Here is a 27,216-nt window from a genome sequence, read left to right as displayed (position 1 = left end):
ATTTTGAAGTCATGACTTTAAATGAGCTCTGTACCTGCTTTATTAGATAGTCTACTAAACTGAGCATAGGATGGTGAGCCCATAACTCCTGTGTTTTGTTCTGGGGATTTGACATGTCACTTGAACTCTCTGTACCATATCCTGCTCTTACTCCTGCAAGTAGTCACAATGAAATCATGGGTATCATTTACATGAATAAGGAAAATAAGATGTAGCCTCACTTAACAATGGGGGACATGAGACAGAGATTAATAATTTTTAACAGAGGTTGTATTAAACTTAATTAGTACCACCTAGCATTCTGTACCCCTGTACTGTTTGTTCTCCAAATAGTCTGCTTTCGCAGAATTAGTGTGCTTCAGTCTGCAGGTTCCACATTAGGCAAAGTATGGTTACAGCAAGTTACAGCACTGTAGATACGGAGCTTTGGACAGGCTATTAGACTCAGGATTAGGCCCATAGCATGTACCCATGCTTAAAAAATAAGCACAATAATTACTATCTTCTTTGAGACTGCACTGCTTCCTTTACTTGTTCCTCCCACCCATCCTTCCTCATGCAGCATTTCTGTTTGTCTGTCCCCTTGCAGCATGATGCAAAGCTGTTCAAAGGTTTGCCCTCAGAACTTAATTCATTTCCAGAGCAAGTGCACCAAGCTTTTCCAGAGCATTTAATAACACACTGTTTAAAAGAAGTCAAGTGAATTCAAATGTTCTTAAAAGCACAAAGGCTACAATATATTTTCAGGAGGCCGGGAGCTGCCCCAAACCTCGCACCTGGGGCACTGTGGGGGGAGATTGCCCCAGGTCCCATGTCCCCCTCAGGATGGCCTTGGCTGGTAAATTATGAAGATAGATGAGGGGCAGGGTGTATAATATTGGCAAACAGAAAACTTGCAGCCTCTATGTTAGTGGTTCTCACATTCTTTTTATATTTTCAGCCACTTCTTAAGATACAGATTCTCTTCCTGGATCTTACCACAACACACCAGTTGCATCAGACACCTACACTGGAACTACTAAAGTAATTGGTGAGGTGGAGAAAATGTTAACCCTATATTAAGACAAGATAAAAATAAACTAACTTATCTTTTGAAAAACGGTCACAAACATTTACCAAACATAAAAACAACTTAACCACACTTAACAGGGTGGTGGTGACATTTTTTCTTTTTTGAGATTTGATTTCCCCCTCCAGCAAAACTTACTTGTTGAAGGTGAGTACAACATTTGCAAAGCTTTTTTCTGTAATATCCAGTTTGTATATTTATTTGTCCCTGTGACAGGATGCACTTTCCCCTCATTGGGCAAAAGAGGATTAACCTGCACTGAAGGCTGAGAAAGCCACATCCCTTCTGCCTTACTGGGCATGCTCTAGGTGCACAAGTATAAAAGAGAGCATCTCAGCTCAGTTCAGGCTAACTGCTGCAAAGGGAGAATGTGAAGCCACCACAGAAACCCAGGAACAGAGACGCCGCAAACCGGGCTGCAGGCAAGACACTCCCAGTGGCCTCATTGAATTCAGGGGCACCAAGCACATGTGCTCCCCTAGTCCATAATGGAGATGGGCACACTTCTCCTGCACTGGGCGTGGTCTTTCCCAACTGTGTCACACTCCCCATACCCTTCCAGGTGCATAACATTGTATTTATTAGAAGCAAATATCCCCTAGTTTCTTGATGGCTCTCTGCTCCAAATTCTCTTTGCTTTTGAATCTGTTCTTTGTAGTTCCTTACACGTTATTATTACCAGGTTTGAACAGCAATGCAAGGCATGATGGGACCATGAAGGGTGCATAATTCACCAAGTTACTTTAAGGTGATTTTTAGTTGGTTGTGTAACAAGGTTGACTCACTACCATGGTGCTTCCTGCTGGTCACATCAGGAATTAACTCAACTTGGAGTGTGCCACTTTCTGGCCAGTGTCTTGCCCATTGTCACTCATCTCCACCATCTTTTTGGACCTGTGTCACTCCCCAGACTGCCATTTCCTCTTCAGGACTCTGCCCTCTGGCGGTGCCCACCACTCCATTCTCACCCCCTTCCAGGGGTATCAGCAGCCCTTAGTCTTGCACCTGCTACTCTGGCCAACTGCAGCCAAAGGCTAGCCCCTTGCCTCGGGCAAGCCACAGTCTGTATAGGCCACGATACTTGGTGGTAAGGTGTGTTGCTAGGGGGAAGAGGGGACCCAGGCTCACCCACTACACTGGGTCCCATCCCAGGGACACTCTGGCAGCAGCCTTGTCCTGCCCTCCTTTTTCTTCCCTTAACTTCCCTCTGTGTTCCCTGGGTCACTTCCCCGTGACCCTCGCACCTTCTCAGCCTTTGCATCAAGGCCCTCAGCCTGGCAGGTATCAGGCAGGAGCTTCTCTCCGGCTTCCATGAGCCTGTCAGCACTCATCCCTTGGAACCAGTCCATCCCCTTTGCTGGTGGGGACCCAACTGCCCTCAGCTCTGCTGAGTAGCTGTTTATGTCCTGGCTATCCCAGCAAGCCACGGTTTGGCTCCCTAGAAGCCGCTCCCTGATTGGAAGGCTCTCTCTAACTCAAAGGCTGAGGTAGACTCTGTGGCCCTGGAAATAGCTCCCTCGGAGCATGGAAAACAAGAGGATCAGTGGATTTACCTTCCCTGCTCCTATCTAGTCACCATTCCCTCCTGCCCCTATGTGACATCCTTATTTTCAGCTCATCCCTTATGCAGCTATATACCTCTGGTCTGGGACTCTCTGATCTGGCAACATCCATGGTGCAGCAAGACCATGGATGTTGCTGGACTAGAGAGCTCCAGTGACAGAGGTTGCCAGCGGCTTGGAGCGAATCTGGCCTGGGGGGGCAGCGGAGCCTGTGCAGCACAAGAGCCTGCAGCCAGTAGAGCAGGAAAACTGGCAAAGGGGATGGAACTTGCGGCCTCCAGAGCCCACAGCCACTGGGGCCACCGAGAGCTCCAGCAGGGTGGCAAGGTTGCTGTGAGGCTGCGGGAGCTACTGGGGGTTCTGGCAGAGCTGTTGCAGTCAGAGTCAGGAGGCTGGGGAGAGAAGTCTATGGAGAGGAATCCAGGTGGCTGTGCAGGTGGGCCCAGTGGGGAGGTTGGTGCTCCCCCATCCCAGACCTCCCATGGTCCAGCAAACTCTCTTATCTGTAACTGGTCTGGTCCCAAAGGTGTGGGACCAGGGAGATCCAACCTGTACATGGTTTCTGCTGCCTGAGGCACTTGTGTAGCAATGGAGATAGAGGCTGAATTTTAGTTTATATCCATAGGAGATGGCTTCATCTAACACCGTGTTCCAGCAACACAAAATCTAGAAGTGCCCTAGGCTTTAGACAGGGCTACTCAACACACAGCCCATCTGTTTGCAGCCCGCAGTGCGGTTTGTGTTTATGCAAGGCTCAACATGCAGCCACTGGGTGGGATCCTTTGAACATGGCCTTCACTGAGAACACGCTTCACAACGGCGAGTCAATATAATGGTCTTCTGTTGATATGTGTTTTAGCAATTAAATTCCTGAACTGCCATTGCTCATTAAAAGTGCTGCCATATGGGTGGAAATGAGGTAAATATTGCATTTTATTAATAGCAGCAGAACTGACTTAAATGGGGCCTGTGTGTTGTGTAGTCTTTCCTTAATCTTTGTATTCATGCCCATCAGTGTGAGAGAAGCTATTTACCTATATTTGCATATATATTTGCATGTATATGCAACCACACTTAAGTTGCAGCCCTCGGCATCTGCTGTGAGTATCACTATGGCCCCTGGGATTTCCAAAGTTAAGTAGCCCTGCCTTAGAAGGAAATAGATATGTTGCAAGTCTATAAAGATGTAAAGTCTATTTCCCATAATAGATGGGAAGTATGCCCATAAAGAATCCAGCTGGAGAGAATGGAGACTGAGGGGAGTTAAAGGAGGGAGAGAAATGTTAGTTTCCAGCGGGTAATATTGGAACTTTTTAGCCAAGTGAAACACTGGATATTCGCATGTTCTTAAAATCAAATTATCACGCTAGATGCCTTTGACTAATGTACTGTAGAAGTTTTAAAAGAAGTGCAATCACATCTTGGGGCCTGCTGAGTAATGTTTTAAAATACAAATTTTCTAAAACATAACCTTCACCATGAACATCTGCACAGCTTCAGTTCCCTCTAATCCGATTACACGTATGGCAGCTCTAAATGGCCTGCCCTGAAACTCAGTGTTTTCTCTAGACAAAGGTTTCTTTCTCACCAAATGCAATTCCTGAACAAGGAAGGAGCATTATGCTGTGGAGCAGCATGTTAACAGCCAATTTAGGAGCAAATAAAAGCAATTCACTACTTAAAATAAAAGTGGGAAGACTGCTTCAAATTTACATGATTCTCAGGGATTAGGTGGTTTGCTTAAAGCCCCAATTCTTGGAATTATGTGAGAGTTTCAGCTTTTTTAGTAACTTCCCAGCCTTTATGGTTATAGAGAGAAGTTAGAAAACATGAACACTAAAGGCTCAAAATCCAGATGGGCAAATAAAAATATCCATATTTTATTTGTAAAAAAATCTCATGAGTTTTGTAACAGGGCAGGCTTTCTTCTCTAAAAGGATAATAAGGGTTTCAGCTAGCCAACCCCTGTTCTGGATCATAACCCTTTAATGGCCCTGGAATTATGGAGCAAATGAGAACCTAGGGAATGGCAAAGGTAGAAGCTGGGGAGAAGGGAAGTGGTTCCAGTGTATTAGTTAGTGTCTTGGGAAAACCTGGATTGTTGTTTCTTTAAGAACTAGGGACCAGGAGCCTGGTAGGGTGATATGGGACAAAGTTTCTCCCTCTCACCCAACCAGGAGATGGTTTGGGAAAGAAGGCCACATTTAAGCTGCTTCTTCCCTCTTCTCCTAAGGGGGAAGCATGGACCAGGAGAGGTCAGTAGGTCCCCCACTATTAGGAGAAAGGTCTGAGGTGGTGAGTCCTGGCCTCTAATTTGTGGCAAAAGGCTGGAAAACTCCTGAGCAGAGATGCCTGTGGGGAAAGGATGTTTGTTATGAAGATTGTGTTTTGCCTTCTGTTTGTGTGAAAGACTTTGCTGTCAGACCAGGTGGTACTGGATGAGAGTAATTGTAAAGGGACCTGCTGGGAGAAGATGGTCTGAAGCAGAGCACAGCCCTGCAGAGGAAGGCTGTACTACACCTGAACCAGGATGAAGGGCTTTGGAATCTGGAGGGCCATCAGAAACAGTTTGCAGGGACTCAATAAATGAGACACACACATCCAGCGTCGGCAAGAAAATGTTGTTTTAAGTACTCCAGACTGTGAAAAGTTATTGGGAGATTCAGGAGGGAGCTGAGGGTGGGGACATCTGCAGGACCATCTGTGGCCATTGAGAGAGCATGATTTGGAAGTGGTCTGTAACAATTTTCAAGACAATCTCATGATTTCAGAGAGTGGAAGCTGACTTGATTTCTGAACTCTCGGGTTGGTAATACTGTAATAATAATAATAATAAAAATAATAGCAATAAAGAAGCTGTTGGTGCATTGGGATAGCATAGAAGCATGTTACCTCTGGAGATTCTAGTTTCAAAATCACAGGAATCTTGAGAGGTCATCTAGTCCAGTCCCCTGCACTGACGACAGGACTAAGCACCATCTAGACCATCCCTGACTGGTGTTTGGAGATTTTTACAGACCAGTTAGACAATGATGGAGATTCCGCATCCTCGTTAGGCAATTTATTCTAGTGCTTAACCACCTTGTCAGTAAGGAACATGTTTCTAAAGTCCAACCTAAGTCTCCCTTGCACTTGCGATGTGGCCTTCCTAAACCTTAGTAATTATTATTATATCTTCCTCCCACAAACTCCTCCTCAAATTCCCCTGCTTGTGGTCCCCTGTTTGTTAGCTCCCCTTGATTGCTTGGCCTCTGACTTTTAAGGCCTCCGACTTTTAAGGCCTCATTTCCTAGGTCAGCCTTTCCTCCTCGTTAATTGTTAAACTGAGCTTCTAAAAGTGATGGGTGTGTTTGATGACCTGTAAATCCCCACACACACTTTGACATATCTATCACTGTCTCTGGCAAGCCCCAAGACCTGGAACTATAAAGGATTTGCATCAGGTCAGATGTCTATGTCTACACTCTAAAGTGAAAATAAGACACGCAATTTGAACTATGCAAATTGCATACTTATTTTGAATTTATTTCAAAATAGGTTATTTTAAAATGTCTACACAGCACCAAATTTCAAAAGAAAGTGCTATTTCAAGACATTCCTTAACCCTCATGGAATGACGGTTATCAGGATGCCAAAATAGCCCACTCATTATTTGAAAATATATTTTGAAATAACAGGTGGTTTGTGAAGATGCGGGTATCCCAAAATAGCTTTGATGTGTAGAAATAATCATAGTGGGCTCTGGTAAGTGCAGGTATTCTCTACCTTCTGCCATCTGGTGAAGTATAGATTGCCCAGCTCTTTATGATGAATCTAGGTATTTATGCCATGCCCATCATGAGGTTTCTGATTGTCCCTTTTTTCCTGCATGCTTTAACCAGAACTGAAATGTAATCATTATACTTAAGTCTTAACACAAGAAGATAAATATGAGCAATTCATACTTCTCAAACCTATTGTATTAGGCTGTGTGTAGAATCAAGCAGAGAGCACAGCATTGGTTTCCATATGATTTGCATTTTAAAAAGTTTCCTTTCAATCACAAGGACTAGCAATCTTAATTGAGAGCTTAGATTTCAGGGCAGAAGAGGCAACTACCAGGAACAACTGATGGCTTATCACACTGCTCCAAGCCAGCCTGTATCAACCATTGGTGTGGCAATACATATCCATTTTGTGGTACATTGGCAAGCCAAATGGTAGTTTGTAGAATGCCTAGTTCAAGCTAATGATATTAGTCCTCTCCAGCTCATCATCTGATGAAATGGGTTTTGCCCACGAAAGCTCATGATACTATATATATATATATATATATATAGTCTCAGAGGGTATGTCTACACTACCCTCCTAATTCGAACTAGGAGGGTAATGTAGGCATACCGCACTTGCAAATGAAGCCCGGGATTTGAATTTCCCGGGCTTCATTTGCATAAAGCCGGCCGGCGCCATTTTTAAATGCCGGCAGTTCGAACCCCGTGCCGCGCGGCTACACGTGGCACGGAGTAGCTAGTTCGGATTAGGCTTCCTAATCCGAACTAGCTGTACTCCTCATTCCACTCCTCACACCCCGCGGCACGGGGTTCGAACTGCCGGCATTTAAAAATGGCGCCGGCCGGCTTTATGCAAATGAAGCCCGGGAAATTCAAATCCAGGGCTTCATTTGCAATTGCGGTATGCCTACATTACCCTCCTATTTTGAATTAGGAGGGTAGTGTAGACATACCCTGAGGTGCCACAGGACTACTCGTTTTTCAAGTTACAGACTAAGGGTATGTCTACACAGCAAAGTTATTTCAAACTAACAACCATTATTTCAAATACCTTTACTAGTATCTACACAGCCAAACCACTATTTTGAAATTAAATCGAAATAGCAGAGGGCTTATTTTGAAATTGGTAAACCTCATTCCAAGAAGAATAGCGCCAATTTCAAAATTGCTATTTCGAAATAAGCGCTGTGTAGACACTTATTTCAAAATAGGGGGCCTCCAGCCCTTCACAGGGTGCCCTGGTGGCCACTCTGGGCACAACCAAGAAAACTCCTTTCCCTCTCCCCCTCCCCCGAGCCCTTAAAGGGGCAGACTCTGGCCACTGTGCCTGTGCCAGCTCCAAGCTTGACAGCCCAGAGCCAGCAGTCACTGCACCTGCACAGTGGCCCCAGCATGAGCCAGGCAGCCAATGCCAGCCAGCCCTCCACCGCTCCCCAGGACCAGTCTGCCAGCTCCCAGGAGCCTGCCAGGGGCCAGAGAAGGCGGGTGCCTGCCTGGTCCAGTGTGGAGATCAGGGACCTAATTCAAGTTTGGGGGGAGGCCTCCAACATCCATGATCTATGCACTAGATGCAGGAACGCGGCCGTCTATGGCAGGATAGTTGCCAGCCTGGCCACTAAAGGCCACATGCAAACCCAGAAGCAGGTTCACATGAAATTCAAGGAGCTGCGGCAGGCATATGCCAGGGCCACAGGGGACAGCTCCCAACTAGGAACACAGGTTTCAGATACCTTGTGTGGCTGCTGCCTGAGGCTAACTCCTGACCTGATGCCCTGCCAGAACCAGTTCCGGCTGGCCTTAAATGTGATTCAGCATCCTGTCAGTGTGAATGTGCTATTTCGAAATAACTATTTCAAAATAACACTGTAGTGTAGACATACCCTAACACAGCTACCCCTCTGAGATTAGTCCATTATTTTCAAGCCTGAATTAATTTACCATTAAAATAAATCATTTAAAGTATAGGAAAATTATTTTCCTCTGTAGCAGACATCTCCAATTACTGCTTCAGTCTTGTAAGCTATGTCTAGACTGCAGGCTTCTTTCGAAAGAGGCTCTTTCGAAAGCATCTTTCGAAAGAGCCTCTTTCGAAAGATCGCATCTAGACTGCAGGCGGATCTTTCAAAAGAGCAATCCGCTTTTTCGAAAGAGAGCACCCAGCGAGTCTGGATGCTCTCTTTCGAGGAAGCCCTATTTACATTGAAGAACGCCTTCTTACGAAAGAGGAACTTTCGAAAGAAGGCGTTCTTCCTCGTGAAACGAGGTTTACCGCCATCGAAAGAAAAGCCGCGTTCTTTCAAAATTATTTTGAAAGAACGCGGCTTGAGTCTGGACGCAGGGGAAGTTTTTTCGGGAAAAGGCTACTTTTCCCGAAAAAACCCCTGAGTCTGGACACAGCCGTAATGTTACTTCAGGGCCCAATCTTTCTTACATTAAACTGCAGGACTTTTACTGGAAGCAGATGGGACCTTATGGATCAGAGTCTCAGCTGGGCCCCAGAATCACTAGATATAGAGGTAGAGAAGGGGCAAAGAAGCATGTGAGTCTTATTGTGGCCTCCCAATGCTGGAACCAGTCCTGAGTTGGCTGGGCCCTGACATAGTTTAGAATAGTGGTTTATGAAATGGCAGAAAAAGTGTCCTATGACCCACTATATCTCACTAGCCTTTGTGAATGCAAAGGCTTACAGGGATGAGGCCACAACACAAATTTTTGGCTCTGGTTAGGTGTTTAAAATGTACAAGTGAGAGACAGATGCTCTTGGAATGGGAGTAGGAGAGGTTTACAACAGCTAATAGGAGCCATTATGGCAGCCAGATAACACAGACCCTCAAGAAAGCCTGCTCTCCTAGTCATACTCAATGAGCCCAGGGCTCTGCCTGTCTACCACCCAGGAATGCGTCTGTATTGTGGGTATCCTTTGCCATCCAGGTTGGGTGATCTTAACATTTTTTTCTAGAGCAAATCTTGAGAGAGAAATACAGAATTTGTGCTAAATTCATAATTGAAAAATGGAGTAACTTAATTGGCATAGACTATTGTAATGAATTAATGTTTTAGATCACCACCAGTTCTCCCTTCGTGGGTAGACTTGGGAATTGCTGAGCTGTTGCACACAATAATGGAAAATCTGCCATGTGCACCTAGAACAGAAGGAATTTGGTTGATCAGGGCCAACAAGTAAATGAGGACAGAGGCAAGGATGTATTTAAGTGTGTTAGCATTTGATTTAGATTACTGATGATATGTCAGATAACTCTAGCCCAATCAGTTTATTAATCAAAACATATTAGTGATGGGGTGGGGTAGGGAAACAGCAGGACTCCAGGCACAACGTGCTGTGCTAGCACCCAAAACTCCTCTTGGGGGAGCCCTGTTAACACACACAGAAGGGGAACAGTGAATCCAAGACTGTCTGAAAGCCAGCATGTATTCGGCTCCAATGTTACAGCTAAAATGGTACTGCTGTTTCTGAAAACAAGCTTTTACCCATTTCTTTTTTTTTTTAATCTTGCAGCTAATTTTTGAGATGCTCTAGGGCCTCTATGCTTTTGAGAAATGAGTTGAAATTTGCAGTGCTAACATGGTGTCAAGATTGTCACACATACTACTTGAGATTGTTAGAGTTGCTTCTTCTTCGATGCTTAGCTGAATGATTCCAATGCAGCTGCAAAGGCTTGACAGCCTGAGAATCCAACAACAGAATAGACCTGATGAACCCATGTAACAGGAGGGCTACCTCTGCCCCTCAGTTGGTAGAATTTTATCCTGAATATTACGAGCCATCTGGAGAACAGCATTCGCTGGAACGTCTTATAGCATTCTCATGACATGTCCAAAAAATATAAGGCACTGTCTACAGACACTGGGCCCAGCAGTCCCTAGGCCAGAGTGACCATAAACATCTGTGTTACAGATGAAATCGTTCCACTTTATGCCCAATATATGACGTTGGAGAAAGCTACCAACTTTGCCCAGACTGAGGCGTAGCGCCCATGTTTCACAGCCATTCCACAATATGGGGAGGATACAGCTCAGACAGATGCTGAACTTGGTGGTTAGTCTCAGATCATGTTAGTTCCATAGTCATTGTAAACCCATGGCAGATGCTGCAGTGTCATGTCTGAAGATTCTGTCTACAAGGGAGCATGTTTCATCCTATAAGCTAAGCAGGACTTCCCCTGTATCTTATACTGTGGCGCTACTTTGTGGCCAGGCCCAGGAACTGGAGAATCTCTCCAGTGCTCTCTCTCCGTCTCCCTACACTCACTGCTGAGGCCCTGGTCATAGTTCCCTCTAAGGTGCATGCCTGTGCAGCCACACACAAAGAATACTAAGCCTGCCCACCTCCTTTGCAGAGCAGTGCAGCAGCACTCACTTTCCTGCTGGGCCTGCTGGGAGGTGAGTGGTGTGGTGGTGGATTGCAGCTCGGAGGTTGCCACGCAGCGTGGCAGATGGGGCTGCATGGTGAGCAGCTGCCCTGGTGTGCTGTGGCTGGAGCTGGGGCATAGTGAAGCTGTCACTACTGGGGCAGCCTCAACGCAGCCCCAGTTCCAGAGACATATGCTTTCCAAGAGATTTATATTAAGCTGGAAGCCCTCACTGCTTTTGCTTCAGGTCCTGACACAAAGGGGATAGTTCAGTCTAGAGTATGTGGGTACAGCTCCCATGGAAATTCTGTACCAAATGTAGCAGTAATGAGAGCGTAAACTGCACATTTCATGTGAATTCAATCAAAAACCTTATGTAAAAAAGAAAACCAGGATAAATTGTTTGTGGAACCAGCTCCGAGGCAAAATTCTGGGCAAGAAGTTATACACTAGTCAGAAAGATTGTGGAGGCTGAGGTGTACAATGCCCACAAAGACACACTGGGGTACATCTAAACTACATCCCTTTTTCAATAAAGGGATGTAAATTAGACGTATTGAAATTGTAAATGAAGCCGGGATTTGAATTTCCTGCGCTTCATTTCCATAATGGCGGCCACAGCTTTTTTTCAAAAAGCTGCTTTTAAAAAAAAATCCCACAGTCAAGGCAGGGATCTTTTGACAGAAATGCCCTGTTTTGAAAGATCCTGTAACCCTCAAAAAATGAGATCTTTCAAAACGGGGCATTTCTGTGGAAAGATCCCTCACCGAGGCAGATCTTCGAATACAAGCAATTATGAAGCAGTTTATATACTGTCTATTAAATATAATAACAATAACAATTAGTCTCCTTCCCATTACAAACACCAATGGCTAACAGTTATTTAGTTCCACCCAGATGCAACTGCCATTATGTAAATGAAGAGCAGGAAATTCAAATCCCGGTTTCATTTACAATTTCGATATGTCTAATTTTTACATCCCTTTATCAAAAAAGGGATGTAGTTTAGATGTACCCTAAGTGACTTTCTTTAGTGCCATATTTTGCCTTCTTTCGTCACCATACATGCAGACCACTGGGATTATTAGCAGAGTACATTACTATTCTACATGAATAAATGTGGTAGAATTTGGCACTAAGCTTTTAAGAAGTTTATTTATTTCAATGTTTTAAATGTATTTTAAAATACATGATGCAGAAGATGGGAGCAATTCTATAAAGTTAACTGTTATTACTAGTTAGGAACACAGACCTACATGAGAGATACTGCAAAAAATTGGAAGGGACTTGCCCGTTGTTTAATGTACCAGGAAATCGCTTCTGCTTGCTTGTAGTATAGCACCAAACAGTACAAAAGAAACAGATCCTCTGGTTCTTAAGCGCAGTCCTGTCTCATTTCGAGGCCAAAGGGGTATCAGGGCTGCAGGGAAGCAGCCAGGGCATGAGATAAGATAGTGATATTAATGTTTTTGCAATAGAAAGCAAGCAAAAATGGTTAAATATCCACAAAGAAATGCAAAGAAAACAGGAATATTAAAACAAATGACAAAATAGAAAACAAATCTTATTTATTAGCCATTAGGATGGTGCTTTTTATTCTTAAATCATCTATCTTTCCATTAGTTTTTTCCAAGGTAACAATCAACCCTAAACCATTGAATTAATTTCTGATCAGGTCACTACATATAATCAAACCCACAAGGAACCCTCAAACAAATACAATATGATTGCTTGTGAACAAAGATAATAGACAAGCATGCAAAGAAATGGTCATATATCTGATTAGTGGTACATACAGTAGCCTAAATTCTGTGCTGTTCCTTTCAAGTCCAGAGACATCTGCAAGTATATTGCCTAAGACTACCCAATTAGTTGAACCTGGAACTGAGCCTATGTTTAATATGAATTTAATTTGCATTCACTGCATTTCTTTTGAGATTTTTGTGGTAAGAGCATGGTGCATTCCTTATTCATTCTTATGTTCCCAGCTCATTTCAAGCCATGAAATTTAATGCTATAGTTCAGATTCCTTTGCCACTCAAACCTAACAGCAATAACTACAGTAGGTTTCATATGAATCAAAATTTAAAAGTGTGGTAGGGACAACATGTTGTGAAAGGCATCACTTATTATCAAGTTGAAGAGAAGTGCCCTCTTTTTTCTCGTGTTGTCATGGTTGCTGACAAATTGAACAGAACCAGCACAAGCTATTCTATAGCCTGCTGGGCAAAGAGAGAGAAATATATTCATCTCCATGCTCAATTACTTGATAGTGATTAAAACTGATGGATAGTTATCAAGCTTTGGACAGATTCATGACATTGAATTACATCAGTTGAGTAATACAAAATGTTCTCCCATGAGTCTGATGCCCGCAATAAGCAAAAGGTGTCCACTTGTTACCCAGGAGCTAAATTTTTATTTTCAAGCAAACTGTCTCCCAAGAATTGTGTCAGTTTTTTCCTGTCATCCAGGTTTAGTCATGCTTACTAAGCATGCCTGACAGCCAGGTACCAGGAGTTCAGTATAAACTAAACTAGGAATAGAAGTTAAGAGGGAGATTATTATTCTATACATTCCTTAAGGTGTAACCCTGTCATAAAGCAACTTCTAAGGACAAAATGCAATTCAATTTCAAGGATATTAACTCTGACATGTTGTATCTCCATATCCGTCGCAAATCAGGCCTATACTCAGCTATTAGGGGAAAAGACTGACATAACTTCTGACCCTTTTATGCCACTGGGTCTTCTTCTTCATTATGGTTCTGTTTTCCTGCCCTGGAGGAACAACTCACACAATAGCTAATGAATGTTACATCTAACACCTCTGGCAGTTAAGCCATATTAAAAATCTCCGTGTGAGTGGCAAGAATCTGAGGCCTCATGAGGTGTTTGAACTGAAAATTGAAGTTATTAATTATTTTTCAGAATAAGGCAACCAGGATTGCTGGATTTGGTTTCAGTATGTTACTCACAAGTTCATCTTGGTTTATTCAAAATTTGAGCCACCTAGAAGACCATTTATAATTAGGAAACAATGTAATTCTACATTGGTAAATCATGTTCATAGTTCATGTTCCTCAGAGAAATACTAGAGGCCTGTTTACTGCTCTGTTTTATGTTGGTAAAACTGAAGTCATCATGGATTTGACCAAATAAAATCTGATCTGTTTCAAACATTCCTTTTACTATGACAGTATGTGCTGTAAAGGTGCTTAGAAAGTAAACAGATATTAGAGATTATTTTTGTTTGGAATCAGATCATTCTCAGTTGTTTGTATCCATAAGAAATTCTTGCCAAAATCCATTTAAATTCACAGATGAAAAACTAATTTCTAATCATTGAGGGTATGTCTACACTACAGCGTTATTTAGAAATATCTTATTTCAAAATAGTTAATTCGAAATAAGTTATTTCGAAATAACACGTCTACACATAAAATGCATTTTGAAATAGTGTTTTGCTATTTCAAAATAGTGCATCCACACTGATTGGACACTGAATCGCATTTAAGGGCAGCTGAAACCCAATCCAGCAGGGCATCAGGTCAGTAGTTGCTTTGTGTGGCTGCTGCCTGAGACTATCTGAGGCTTGTGCTTAAAGAGACCCCCCTGGACAGCCAGTTCTCAGGTTTTCCTGCTTGCTTGCCTAACTCGCTGAGGGACAGCAAAGCATTTTTTTTCTCTGATTGCTTTGGTTGCCCTGACTCGGGATACCACAGCCCTCAGCACCATGGAGCCAGAGCTGCCTCTGGGAACTCTGGTGCTCAGTTTGGATGTCTTGCTGCAAGCCTGGCAGCAAGCACTGGAGACTGCCTAGCAACTTCTGCGGCAGCCCAACCCCCAGGTCCTCTTCTGGACCCCCCTGGGAGTCATGTAGGAGCAGCGCCTGGACACCATCATGCCCCGCCGCATCATGTCTGGACACCAGCAGCGACTGGTGGGACCACATGTCCTGGAGTGCTGAGGAGACCAACAATGGACCCAGAACTTCAGAATGAAGAAAGACACCTTCCTCCCCCCCATCTCATCCATCTTATTTGCCTCTCTGAGGTTCCTGAAGCATACAGGACAGAGAAGGAGCAATAAAATCCGCATAGTCTATGCTGGCTCATCTGATCCTGAGAAGCTGAAAACATAGATATGAGGAGAGAACAATTAAGGCAATAAGCTGGCCTCGAGGCTGTGAGAAGTGCCCGGCTGGCACCCATGTTGATACGAACACACAGCCGTCCCTGGGAGAGGAATCCCCCACTGAGAAAAGAATCTCCAGTACTTCCAATTTAATCCTCTCAACTCTCTCTTACAAGTGTAAATTAAGTTCACAACTCCCTTGTAAGAACTGGTCTCACAAAAGACAGACCAGCACCATTTGGCATCACAGATAAGAAAGAGAAATACGTGACCCCATGGGTATAAAGATGTGTACAGCAGCACACTCTCTTTTGAGTGTCATTCTACCCTCTACCTGCTGGTCGGTTTAGGTGTCTGACCTCCCAAGGTTCTATGGGGACGCCCACCTTGTATTTTCGTCTTTCCTAAGAGTTGAGGGACCAGCCCTGGCCTGACATGCTGGAGTCGAGAGGCACAGAAGGGGGTAAAAATTGTACCTGGATGTGGTCCTCTGTCTTAAGTGTACACAGACTTAGAGCTCTTTAAAGATTAAGCTGTTACTTGGTACTATTATTTCTGTTTTCCTATCTTTATCTTCTTTGTAACCATTTTTAAGATCTATATTTTGCTAGCAGTTAAGAAATAGAACAATAGCCATTGCAACCATATGATTTATAAGCTTCCTTAATAAACCTGTAACTGTTTAAGCTTTAACCTGACTCCTTCAGTTGCTGTACAGAACCAGGCACAATTTAAAAGAACTTCAGCCGGTCTTAAGGGACAGATATAGGGAGAGCTTGGGTGTTTGGATTTGTGTCACTCCCAGGTGGCAGATCCATTGGGGCACTTCTCAGCCTCCCTCAGGCTGCCCGCTGCAAAGGAATCACGGATTCTGGCAGCTAAAATCTGAAGTGTTATAAGCTCTCCCTGTAAACTTATTGGGGCGCTCGTCAACCTCCTCCAGGTTGCCCGCTGCAAGGGACCCCAGTCTCAGCAGTTGAAGTCTCGGGTGTATAGCACACACACACACACCACTCACTGCCCTGACCGTCGGCTGACAGGCTGGCTGAAGGCCCGATTTCGATACCTCGTGAAACCAGGTTTACCTGTGCCGATCAAGAAAGGCTTCTTTGTCAGCGCGTCGCGTCCAGACTGCCCCGATCTGCCGACAAACAGCTGATCGGCAGAGCGGAGCAGCCATTTAAATTTAAATGAAGCCGCGATTATTTTAATTGCGGCTTCATTTCCCTCTGCCGATCTGGCTAATCTACATGCCTCCGTCAACGGAGGCATGTAGTCTAGACGTACCCTAAGAGACTGAATTTTAGAACCATCTTAAAGAGCATCCATCCCAACTTGTGGCTTATCCAGCCAGCCAGCCTATGAAATACAAATTAAAATGCAATTATTTTCTAAAAAACAGAAAGTGTTATAGTGTGAGTGTTTTGTTTTTATCTGGTAACAGAAGATTTTCTAAACACAGCAGTTTACAAAGAAAGCACACACAAACCATGAATAAAGTTGATTAAAAGATATTGTAGTTATTTTGTAAACCTTAAGGCAGCATTAGGAGTTTTAATTTGCCTTTCTCTATAGTTGGTTTTTACTATTAATAACCACCAAAATTATGAATGTGTACCCTGCAGTATAACAGATAAATACAAACATAAATTAATGTGTAACTAAAATCCAAGCTCCCAGATGTAGATATAAAAATACAATATACCAGGTACTTATTTTCTTGGAGGTGCATTAGTTACACAAGGAGGGTATATCTCATTAAAAGAAAGGCACAGAATGTGATAAATAAATTCAAATGGAAAGTATATGTCTAGTGTAAAATTTAATCATTAAAGATCTGAATATCTTGCTTATTGAAGCAGAGATAACTATAGTCACTCTAAGAGCACTATTGATTACTTGAAAAATGAATAGAGCTCTGCTTTTCTTTGGGATCTGCAATCGCAGATGGGTATAGCTCAGGAGTGGGTAATAAGTAGCCTCAGCCTGGACATCATTCACCAGAGTTAGGCCAGGAGGGTGGTGCTGGACCCTTTATTTACCTGCATATCTACAGATGCAGTCACTCACAGTGCCCGTTGGCTGCAGTTAAACGTTCACAGCCACTACGAGCTGCGGGAAGCAGCACAAGCCAAATTACCACCCCCTGTGACTCCCATTGAGGTGTAACTTGTTTGTACCTGTGAATAAAGTGCACCCCGAAGGGTGATTGTCAACTGACAGAGGGCACCGCTAAATCCAGAACATTGATTGGGTGTTAGTCCATTGTCTCAGTGTACATGTGTGTAATAGCACAGTGGCGACTCTGTTCACTGACAACTATTATTGTGCTTCACTTGGCAATAAACCTGGCTGGGTGTGAAATGAGGAGTAACGGTAGTTCGAACTAGGAAGCCTAGTTCGAACTACCTAGTTCATGCCCCGTGTAGCTGCGCTGCACGGGGTTCGAACCAGCGGGGTTTTAAAAATGGCGGCTCCCTGCTTATGCAAATGAAGCCCGGGAAATTCAAATCCCGGGCTTCATTTGCAATTGCGGTATGCCTACATTACCCTCCTAGTTCAAACTAGGAGGGTAGTATAGACATACCCTTAGAGATCAGGGACTAAAGCTTAACCTTTCAAGGTGGCTTCAGCTCTCATTATATAATTTCACTGGGAAGTGTTTTTTCAGAAACCTTTTTCATTGCCCAGTATTGACAGTTTGTAGTGACATGCACAAGACCTGCAAAAGAATGACTTGTGCTGTTTTATTCCAGATGATGGAAAACACGCTAATAGTAATGACTAATAACTGTGAAAACAAAACACTCTGAATTCTGTCAAAACAGAGTAGTTGCTCCAGCATCCTTGTAAATTAGATTGTATTGGATACACTAATTTGTGCCAGAGTATCAATAAGGAGTCATTGTTTGTAGACAGTGCATAATTTTTAAACAACATTTGCGTACAGGCTCCCTCCTTCCCCACAGGTGGGCACAGAGGGCAACTGCCTCAAGGCCATACAAAAGGGTCAGGAGTTCCCAGACCCAAAAGCAGCAACCAGAGACCTTGAACCTATAAATTGCAGCCAGAGACCTTGGACTTACACAGGACATTCCAGGCAGCGCTGAGGGCTACCTGCGGGAGGTGAACACTCTTTGGGCGGTGATGAGGGTTACCTAGTCCCAGCCCTGCCCCTTCTGCTTGAGGCCCCACCCTTCCAGGGGCATGAAACAGGGCTCCCCACCCCTCCACCTTGCCTAGGGGCCTGGTGAAGCTGTCAACCCCACTGTTTGCATGAATTTGCATGGTCCTACAGCATGAGAAACTGATGTATGCAAAACTAAAGACCTACTTGGATATTAAAATATAATGCATGCATAACTTGGTTATTAGTATTACCATTGAATGATCTCCATTCATGGTCTAGGCTAGAGTCCCAGTGTGCAGGGCACTGTACAAACAGAGCAAAAAGACCGAAGAATTAACAATCCCAGTATAAAATAAGACAGCAGTTTGATACAGATATATGGGAAAGCACAAGAAAACTTCAAGACAATATTGGTCTGGAAGAGAGGGCATAGTATCAGTGGCCTAACTGGTGGCTTTTAAAAAAAGAGTAGTCCTGTAGCACCTTGGAGACTAACAAAAAATATATATATATATAGTATCATGAGCTTTTGTGGGAAAAACTGGTGGTTGTGATGCTTACCAGCAACTTGACAAGGATGTTTTTGAAGGAAGATAATAAAAGGGTTGTTTTGGGGGAAGAGATAAAGGTGCACTTCCTCCCCTAGCATCAAGGCCATAGGTTAGTATTTGTGGGCATCATGATAAGTGTTTGCTTTTTAATGATCATCGCAATTCTGTTTTCAAATTGAGCATTTCTTAAAAGCTGTTTGGGAACATTCAGTTTACAGCTTTCCCTTCGCTTCCTCTTGCCCACCTTGACTTTTGCTTTATTTCTTCTCCTATGCCATTTTGATCACACAGGAAACACTCATTTACATACAATCAAAATCTCTTGTACATAAATGTAAAAGGTAATACATACACACATAACTTAAGGGGGAGGTTAAAATGGGGGATGAGGGGTCAGTGGCCAGTTTGTATTTCCTGTGATATAAAATGTAAACTTGTTTGAGATAGGAAGAACAAATTATTGCTGTCAGAAAACTCATTATTGTTCCCCAATAGGTCTTTCTACAATCAGTTCTAATAGTCTGCATTCCACAATATATCCTCTTTTTTGATTACATCATTGTCTCATGCTGTGACATCCTGACTATTCATGTAAGAATGTAGATGGTGCACAATTGTTAATAAGAACATGACAACCACCTGCTATTCTATCACAGTCTTCTTGTTGCCTGTAGTGCAAACTAATTCATAGGCATAAAAATTCTCTCTGAACAAAGTTCACATTGTTTTGTTTTGCACCTTTGGGGAAACAACCCAAATGTGGAATAAAATATCTATCTTTGCTCATCTTTTAAAATATTCCTTGCGAATCTCATTGCAAACTGCCAATATTCTATGAAGAAAAATTGCCCAGAAAATGGGGGGGGGGGGGAGAGAGAGAGTTCATTTTTTGATGGTTTATAGGCTCAGAATTTAAGGTCAAAGGGAACCATCACAAACATCTAGTCTGACTTCTTGCAGGACGCAGAACCTCACCCACCCTTCAGAAAGAAATCCATAACCCAGGGCTGAGTTACTTCATTTACATTTACAGAAAAAACAACAAGGATTTTAGACACACCTTAATGTGGGGTGGGCAATAATTTTTGATGAGGGACCACTCCAAGATTTTGGAAAGTGGTCAAGAGCCACACTCTTCTGGAGGAGGTCTGGGGTCTGGGATGGAGCCCGAATGCAGAAGGGAGCTTGGGGTAAGGGATTGGGGTGCAGGAGTGAGACTGGAGTCTGGGAGGGAGTTTGGATGAAGGAGGAGGTTGTGACCTAGGGCAGCGGACTGGAGTGCAGGGGTCTGGGATGTGACCTAGGGTAGGAGGGGATTGTGATCTGGGGCAGGAGATAGGGGTGCCAGCTAAAAATATATATAAAAGATATTTGTTAGCAAGTGGTGAGTATCATGGTGGCACACATCCGAAGATTCACACATGACCTTAATATCAGTGCACAAAACAAAACTAACTCAGCTCATGGATGGAAAATCTTAGCAGGAACACTGCTTGGAGTATATGTATTTTATTATCCTTTCTAACAACACAAACAAGTAAACACACCAAAAATGGGGCATACTGAACCCAACTATATAAATAAATCAAAGCCACAACCATTACACATAAAAATATGTTAAATTGGTGCTTTGGTGCAAGCTACTCCCATAGACCACTAGATGTTCTGAATCTCCACTAAAGATGCTCTCAAACAATGAAGCATCTGCCAAAACATGATATAGACCAGGATGGGGAACCTCAGATTGTCTGGATCCAGCTCCTGAGGCTGAAGTATACAAAATCTACTTGCCTGGGCTCTGGTGTGCAAGGGAATGTGAGGAGTGGAGTGTCTTTTTCCTTCTCAGTCAGGGGCAAGTCAGTGAGGGTAGTTGAGGGTTTGCGGTGTTGTTTTGTTTTTTTGTTTGTTTTTTTGCTTCTTACATTTATGTGTCCCCCCAATTGATTTTTCTATGGGTCAATGGCCATCAGCCCCCAACCTTAAAAAGGTTCCCTACCCCTATATAGACTTTTGCAGTTCACAAAACAATCCTTCTTGCATGCATTTTATCCACACATAGCTCAGCTTTAAAATGCTAAACAAATCTATGAGTCAACTAGAAATAGTCACCCTGGGTATGTCTACACTACAACGTTAATTCGAACTAACTTAGTTCGAATTAGTTAATTCGAACTAAGCTAATTCGAACTAATGGATCCAGACTAAAAAACTAGTTAGAATTAGCGTTTTGCTAATTCGAACTAGCATGTCCACATTAAGTGGACCCTGAACCGGGCTTAAGGATGGCCGGAAGCAGTGCTGGTAGGGCATCAGAGTAGGACTTAGAGCGTGGAGATGCTGTCTCAGGCTAGCCGAGAGCTGTGCTTAAAGGGTCCCAACCCCCACCCCGGACAGACAGTTCTCAGGAGTGCCCCGCTTGCAAAGCAGTCCTGGCTTGGAGTGCCCGGAGTACCCACACTGGGCACATCACAGCACTCGGCCATCAGCCCGGCTGCACTTGCCGCAGGCTGCCATCTGGGGAGAAGGGGCAATCAGGGGGCTGCAGGAGAGCTTCCACCCCCAGAAGCCCGCAGAGCCAGCCCAGTCCTCCCCATCGGGGGCTCGTGCCCCATTCCTCCCTCACCTCCTTCCACTTACCCTTCCCTAGCCCCTCTTCTTGATGTACAAAATAAAGATAACGTGTCTTCCAAAATGGAATCTGTCTTTATTGAACAAAACTGGGGGAGACTGGGAAAAGGAGGTGGGAGAGGGGAAGAGAGAGGCTGGGAGAGGGGAGGGCAACTAACATGATCAGGGGTTGGGAACAGGTCCCATATGAAGAGAGGCTAAAGAGACTGGGACTTTTCAGCTTAGAAAAGAGGAGACGGAGGGGGGACAGGATAGAGGTCTCTAAAAGCAGGAGTTGGGTGGAGAGGGTGCATACAGAAAAGTTCTTCATTAGTTCCCATAAAGAAGGACTAGAGGACACCAAAGGAAAGGAATGGGTAGCAGGCTTCAAACTAGTAACAGAAAGTTGTTCTTCACAAAGCAAAGAGTCAACCTGTGGAACTCCTTGCTGCAGGAGGCTGTGAAGTCTAGAACTAGAATAGAGTTTAAAGGGACGTGAGATCAAGTCATGGAGGTTGGGTCCATGGAGTGCTATTAGCCAGGGGGTAGGAGTGGTGTCCCTGCCCAAGGTTTGTGGAAGGCTGGAGAGGGATGGCACGACACAAATGGCTTGGTCACTGTCTTCGGTCCATCCCCTCCAGGATCCCTAGGGTTGGCCGCTGTCGGCAGACAGGCTACTGGGCTAGATGGACCTTTGGTTTGACCCAGGACGGCCATTGTAAGCTCAGGGCTCAGGGTCGGGGGTCTCAGTGGACCCCCTTGATTCTCTTGCACACCTGCTCCTGGGTGGCCAGGCTGGCAGCTCTTCTGCCCTAGATGGCCACTTTCCTGTGCCTAGTGCGGAGATCGTGGATGAAGTCCACGATGTCTGCACTAGCCCAGGTGGGTGCCCGCCTCTTGCAGTCCCAGGCAAGCTCCCGGGAGCTGCCAGCCTGGTCCCGGAAAGAGGGGGAGTGCTGGGGGGCATCGGGTGGGTGGCTCGATCCGTGCCAGGTGCAGGGTCTGCTGGCTGGGTGCTGGCAGGCTTGCATCTGGCACGGGCACCGTAGCCAGCCCGTGCCCCTTTAAGGGCTCCGGGGCCGGGAGGGGGGCAGACGAGTTTCCCTGGTGTTGGCAAGAGTGGCCACCAGGGAAACCTGGGGAGGGCTAGCCTCCCACTAGTTCAAATAAAGGGGCTACACACCCCTTAATTCGAACTAGCTAGTTTGAACTAGCCTTAATCCTCGTAAAATGAGGTTTTCCTAGTTCGAACTAAGCGCTCCGCTAGTTCGAATTAAGTTCGAACTAGCGAAGCGCTAGTGTAGCGCCTATCAAAGTTAATTCGAACTAACGTCCGTTAGTTCGAATTAACTTTGTAGTGTAGACATACCCCCTCTCTTTGCAAATATTAATGCAATATTTACTAACATTATTCATTTTATTGAATAATTACCATACATAGTCAATTTGAATCAGAAACTCATAGAGCTTCCATTATTCTTTCCATAACTTATTTGAATTATTTTGTGATTTGTAACAGCTAAAATTTTCTTTGAACTAAAATGACAGTGGAGTAGGTGGACTCGTTTTTAATTTTGTTAGCAAATATTTTTTATGAACTCTAATCATAATAGTTTTTACTTTTTTCTGATGAAAAACAAAAATAATTATTTAAACAAGTGTTTCTCAAAGTGAGAAAGCCACTACTAGGGGCCACTCTGGTTTGTTTACTTACCAGCTCCGCAGCCATGGAGCCTTGCGGATTCCATTGTCTGTGGTTTGCCATTTGAAAAACACTGATTTAAACCTTTCACCCAGCATATTCTGGTGTAAAAAGTAGTGCATTCAGCTAATTTAAGTGGCAGGACTGTTAGTGAAAAATTTGGTATCCGTAGGTAATCGCAAAGTATGACTTTATTTCACACAAACAAATCCACAAACAAACTCTTCAAAATCTATACTAGGTAAATACACATCTTAAACATTGCTCCCTGTTAATTATCTCTTGTTTTAATACTTTTTCCCTCCATATTTACGAACTGTATAAATACGTATTTATATCAAAGTATTTTGTTTGTCCTGGTGGTGCACATCCACACACAACCTCAATATTGGTGTTGCAAATCAGAAAATTCAACCTGCCCAAAGATGGGAAAATATTACAGGTAACACTGCCTGCTATAATGCTAAAATCACGGCTGCTGGCAGAAATGCCAGGCCCCTCACCATGGTGGTGGGGCTCAGCTTTGGGCCCCCATAAGGGGTGGGACCCTAAGCAGAAGGAGTGGAGCTGGAGCTAGCCTCCCCCAATCAGCCCTTCACTGCTGCCTGGCCTGCACCTCCCAGGTCTCCGGCTGCTGCAGCTACTGCAGATGCAGTTGGGAGCCCTGGACCCTTTTGAATCACTGGGTAGGGTTGCCAGGTGTCTGGTATTGACCTGGACAGTCCGGTATTTTCACCTCCTGTCTGGTAAAAAAAATTCAGAATATACCAAACACCTAAAATGTCCAGTATTTTCTGATTTTTTCCCAGCCAGGAGGTGAAAATCCCTGGTGCTTACCTGGTTTCACAGGGGAGCTTGTCTGGCCCAGAGCAGGAAGACAAGATGGCAGGCAGCTGCTGGCAGCTTGTTAGGGCCAAAAATCCTCAAAAGCATTTCTTAAAGGGGCCATGCTTGGTTTTTTTAATTAATTAATTAATTAATTAATTAATTAATTTTGCTTACTAACTCTCGGGATCCTTTTTTTTTTCTCAACAACTTCGGTCTCCCCCTTTTTTTTCTCAACAGATTTTTTCCCCCAGTGGGTTTTTTTTGGGGGGAAGGGGGAGTGGTGTTTGGTATTTTTGATTAAACCACCTGGCAACCATATCACTGGGCCCTGGGACAGGTGCCTCTCAATCCACATCAGTGGCCCTGGCTAGAACAACTGACCGTAGGGTGAATTGAATTCATTAACCTATCGGGTCTGGAAGTCAACATATCCTCGATACTCTTGTATCCTCTTGTAATCCTCTTGTAATGATCCTCTTGTAATCCTTTTAGTTAGAGAATCACAAAGCATCATACTATGAAATTCTATGGGTTCAGTCACACAATCAGGATGTATATCTTTTTATTGCTAGATTTGCTAAATAAGACTGTAAAAAAGATTGCAGTTCCTGAAGTGGATCATATGATTGTATAATACTGACATTAAACTTTCTAAAATGTATCTGTTTATGTACATTGTATATGGATAACACTTTCAAAAGTCCAAGCCCAGAGTTATGCTCTTGACTCCATATTTAGATACTTAATAAGTGGCCTGAATGTTCAAAACTGCAGAGCACCCAATAGCTCTCCCTGATCTCAACAGAAGCTTCTGAATGTTTGTTACTTTTGAAAATCAGTCCACTTATTAAATTACCTAAATATAGAGTTAGAAGCTCAATTTTATGCACTTTCTTCTGAAAATCATAATCCCTATGTTTATATCTGAGATTATTATATGAATTAATGTTGGAGTAATTTATATTGAGAGAAAACAGGTCAAGGTTTAAAATGTAAAACAGAAATTAACAAACTTTTTTGCCTTTTCCTTGCCCTGTTATTTTTACTTTAACAGAAACCTTGCAGTACCAAATAAAGACAGCAGAGGACCTTAGTATCTTGTGTGGACAGCAAGATTAAGTCCTACTGGTGTTACCAAATGAATATATTATAATGATCTGTAGGCTACAAATAAGCCAGAGGTTGCAATAAGCGAAAAACAATCCAAAGGTTTGAGTCTTTATGGTATAGTGGTCTTCTCTGTTATGGATTGTATTTGCACCTTCACCTGGACATGGTGCCCACTGGGTCTGCCCTGGGCCTTTTTGCCATGGACCCCTAAGATGAGCAGAGATGTTAGTTTTGCCGAGGAGCAAAGAGGGTGGGCTGAATGGAGATGAAATGAACTGGGAATGGGACCTGAAGTTAAATGTGTGCACACAAGTGGGAAGGGCAGCATGTGGTAGAGATTTTGTGAAATTAGGAAAGACAATGGTGATTTTTGAGAGTGAGAGAATCTGAGTCTCAGAACTTGAGGGAGGGTTGTGAAGAGGCTTCAGAATTGAGTATTCTCTGGCCAAAAAGCAAAACTACTTCAGTCGTGCCTTTCTGATGCATGGTGGTTGGATAAATGTTGCAGTCATATCTCATGAACACCTTTGAACTTTTGAAATGGCAAATGTGGCTTATTTAGAACTATATATGATCTAGGATGAGATTTTCAGTGGTGTCTATGGGAGTTAGGAGCCCATAGAATTGAAATGGGAGTGAGTCAACTAACTGAACCATTTGTGTATAGGGCCTACATACGTTGATAGTTAATCAGTGCTGAATTAGGTATATCTGGACAGCCCATTGGACCTTATAGGGCTGGACAGAGCCCCTAAACTCTGAGACTATAATAGGAGAAGGGACAAAAGCACTTACTTTAGTGGAGCGGGCATTATAAATGATTTCTAGTGAATTTTGTTATGATTTTGTTAGAATTATTTTTACTTTCATTTTTACACTTAGTCTTTTATTTATGTTAAATTTTCCACAGTTAACTTCTCAGATACAAAACTTGAAGCATTTACCATATGGCAGTGCCACTCACCCTCTTCACCATCCTCTCTGAAATTGGGATTGACTCCAGCGTGAAGTGCCTGTTGCTGGTGCAGTGCCACACACACACTGACTGCTGCCAAGAGACTGTCTCCTTTTATTTGGCTCCTGTATATATCATAGCCTGTCTAAGTCAGTGCACAGCACTTGCTAAGTGATAGACACCTGCAGGGCTGGATTAATACATAGACAACCTGAGCACATGCCTATTATCCGAATGCATATGGATCATAGGCCAGAATTCTTCTCCTCTGCCATTACCCAGCTGTGGGAACCCAACTTCCCACACATACAACAGGATCCTTCACCCCAGCGCCACAATCCCAGTCTTGTACAGATGAGAAGTCATGGAGGGGAAGGGGAAAGAAGCTGTAGAGTGAGCTCACCCTGCAGAGCTAGGCCAGGCTCCCTGTTCTGGTGTTGCAAGCTGGAGCATTAGGTCACAGCTCCAGACAGGCTTGAAAGAGGAGTGACCAAGCCAAACCTGTCTGGTATTGTGACTTCACAATATCAAGTTGCGATGCCACTCACTTGCCCTCATGACAGAGGGATGGCTGGGCAAACCTTGAGTGGCACTATGACCTCACACACCAGATGTCAACAACCCTGGTCCAACCCTGCAAGACAGGAGCTGCTGGTGAGGGGCAAGTGTGAGAATGGGAGAAGGTGGATGTTTGGCTAGATTCCAGTTATGGGTTAATCCAACCCTGGTCACTTAATATAGGCATTCACAGACACAATTTCTGATACTGCCATTTCCACTAGTATTCCTTTAAAGTAATGACAGCTACGTTTTCAAGACAAGCCCCTACCGTGGCCCTCATAACAGGTGTAACTCACTTAATACCCCAATTTCACTCTCCCGTTTAGAAAATCTAGCAAGTCCAAATTCTTCATGTTCCTGATTAACCCTGAGTTTAACCTTTGGGAATCTAGATTTTGGGGACCAAAATGCTGGGCAATCATAATTCCACCTGAAAGCAATGTGGGAAAAAAGGTGTTCAACCCCTTATTAATGTGCAGTGTAATGGCGCCTGTCACACATTCTTATTTAAATTATGCTCATTGTTTTATCTGACTGGTCAGTGACAAGATGAATAGTGAGAGTGGACAGAATACAGGTTGGGGAAGGAGAACAGGAAGCAGTGAAAATAAATACATGCTCTATGATATTGCCATACTGCATATATGATCACAGGGTTGGCAGGGACCTTGAGAGGTCATCTAGTCCAGTCCCCTGCACTCAAAGGACTAAATATTCTCTAAACCATCCCTGACAGATGACTGTCTAACCTGCTCTTAAAAATCTCCAATGATGGAGATTCTGCTACGTCCCCAAGCAAATTATTCCAGTGCTTAACTACCCTGAAAATTGGGAATTTTTTTCCTAATGTCCAACCTAAAACTCC

At 43.7% G+C, this 27,216-nt stretch overlaps 1 long non-coding RNA gene across 1 annotated transcript in view; it reads right to left on the bottom strand.

Moving 5' to 3' along the window:
* The window catches only part of LOC142827141 (uncharacterized), an 86,104-nt gene extending 59,306 nt beyond the window's left edge, over window positions 1-26,798 (bottom strand). The window contains exon 1 of the long non-coding RNA XR_012901594.1: window positions 25,800-26,798. This is a non-coding gene — a long non-coding RNA (uncharacterized LOC142827141). The remainder of the gene's footprint in view (window positions 1-25,799) is intronic.
* Between the last annotated feature and the right edge of the window lie 418 nt (window positions 26,799-27,216).

Source organism: Pelodiscus sinensis, chromosome 2, assembly GCF_049634645.1.
Source record: "Pelodiscus sinensis isolate JC-2024 chromosome 2, ASM4963464v1, whole genome shotgun sequence".
In the NCBI taxonomy this organism is placed as follows: Eukaryota; Metazoa; Chordata; order Testudines; family Trionychidae; genus Pelodiscus; species Pelodiscus sinensis.
Note: the sequence above shows the minus strand (reverse complement) of the source record. Positions and strands in the feature narration are given on the sequence as shown.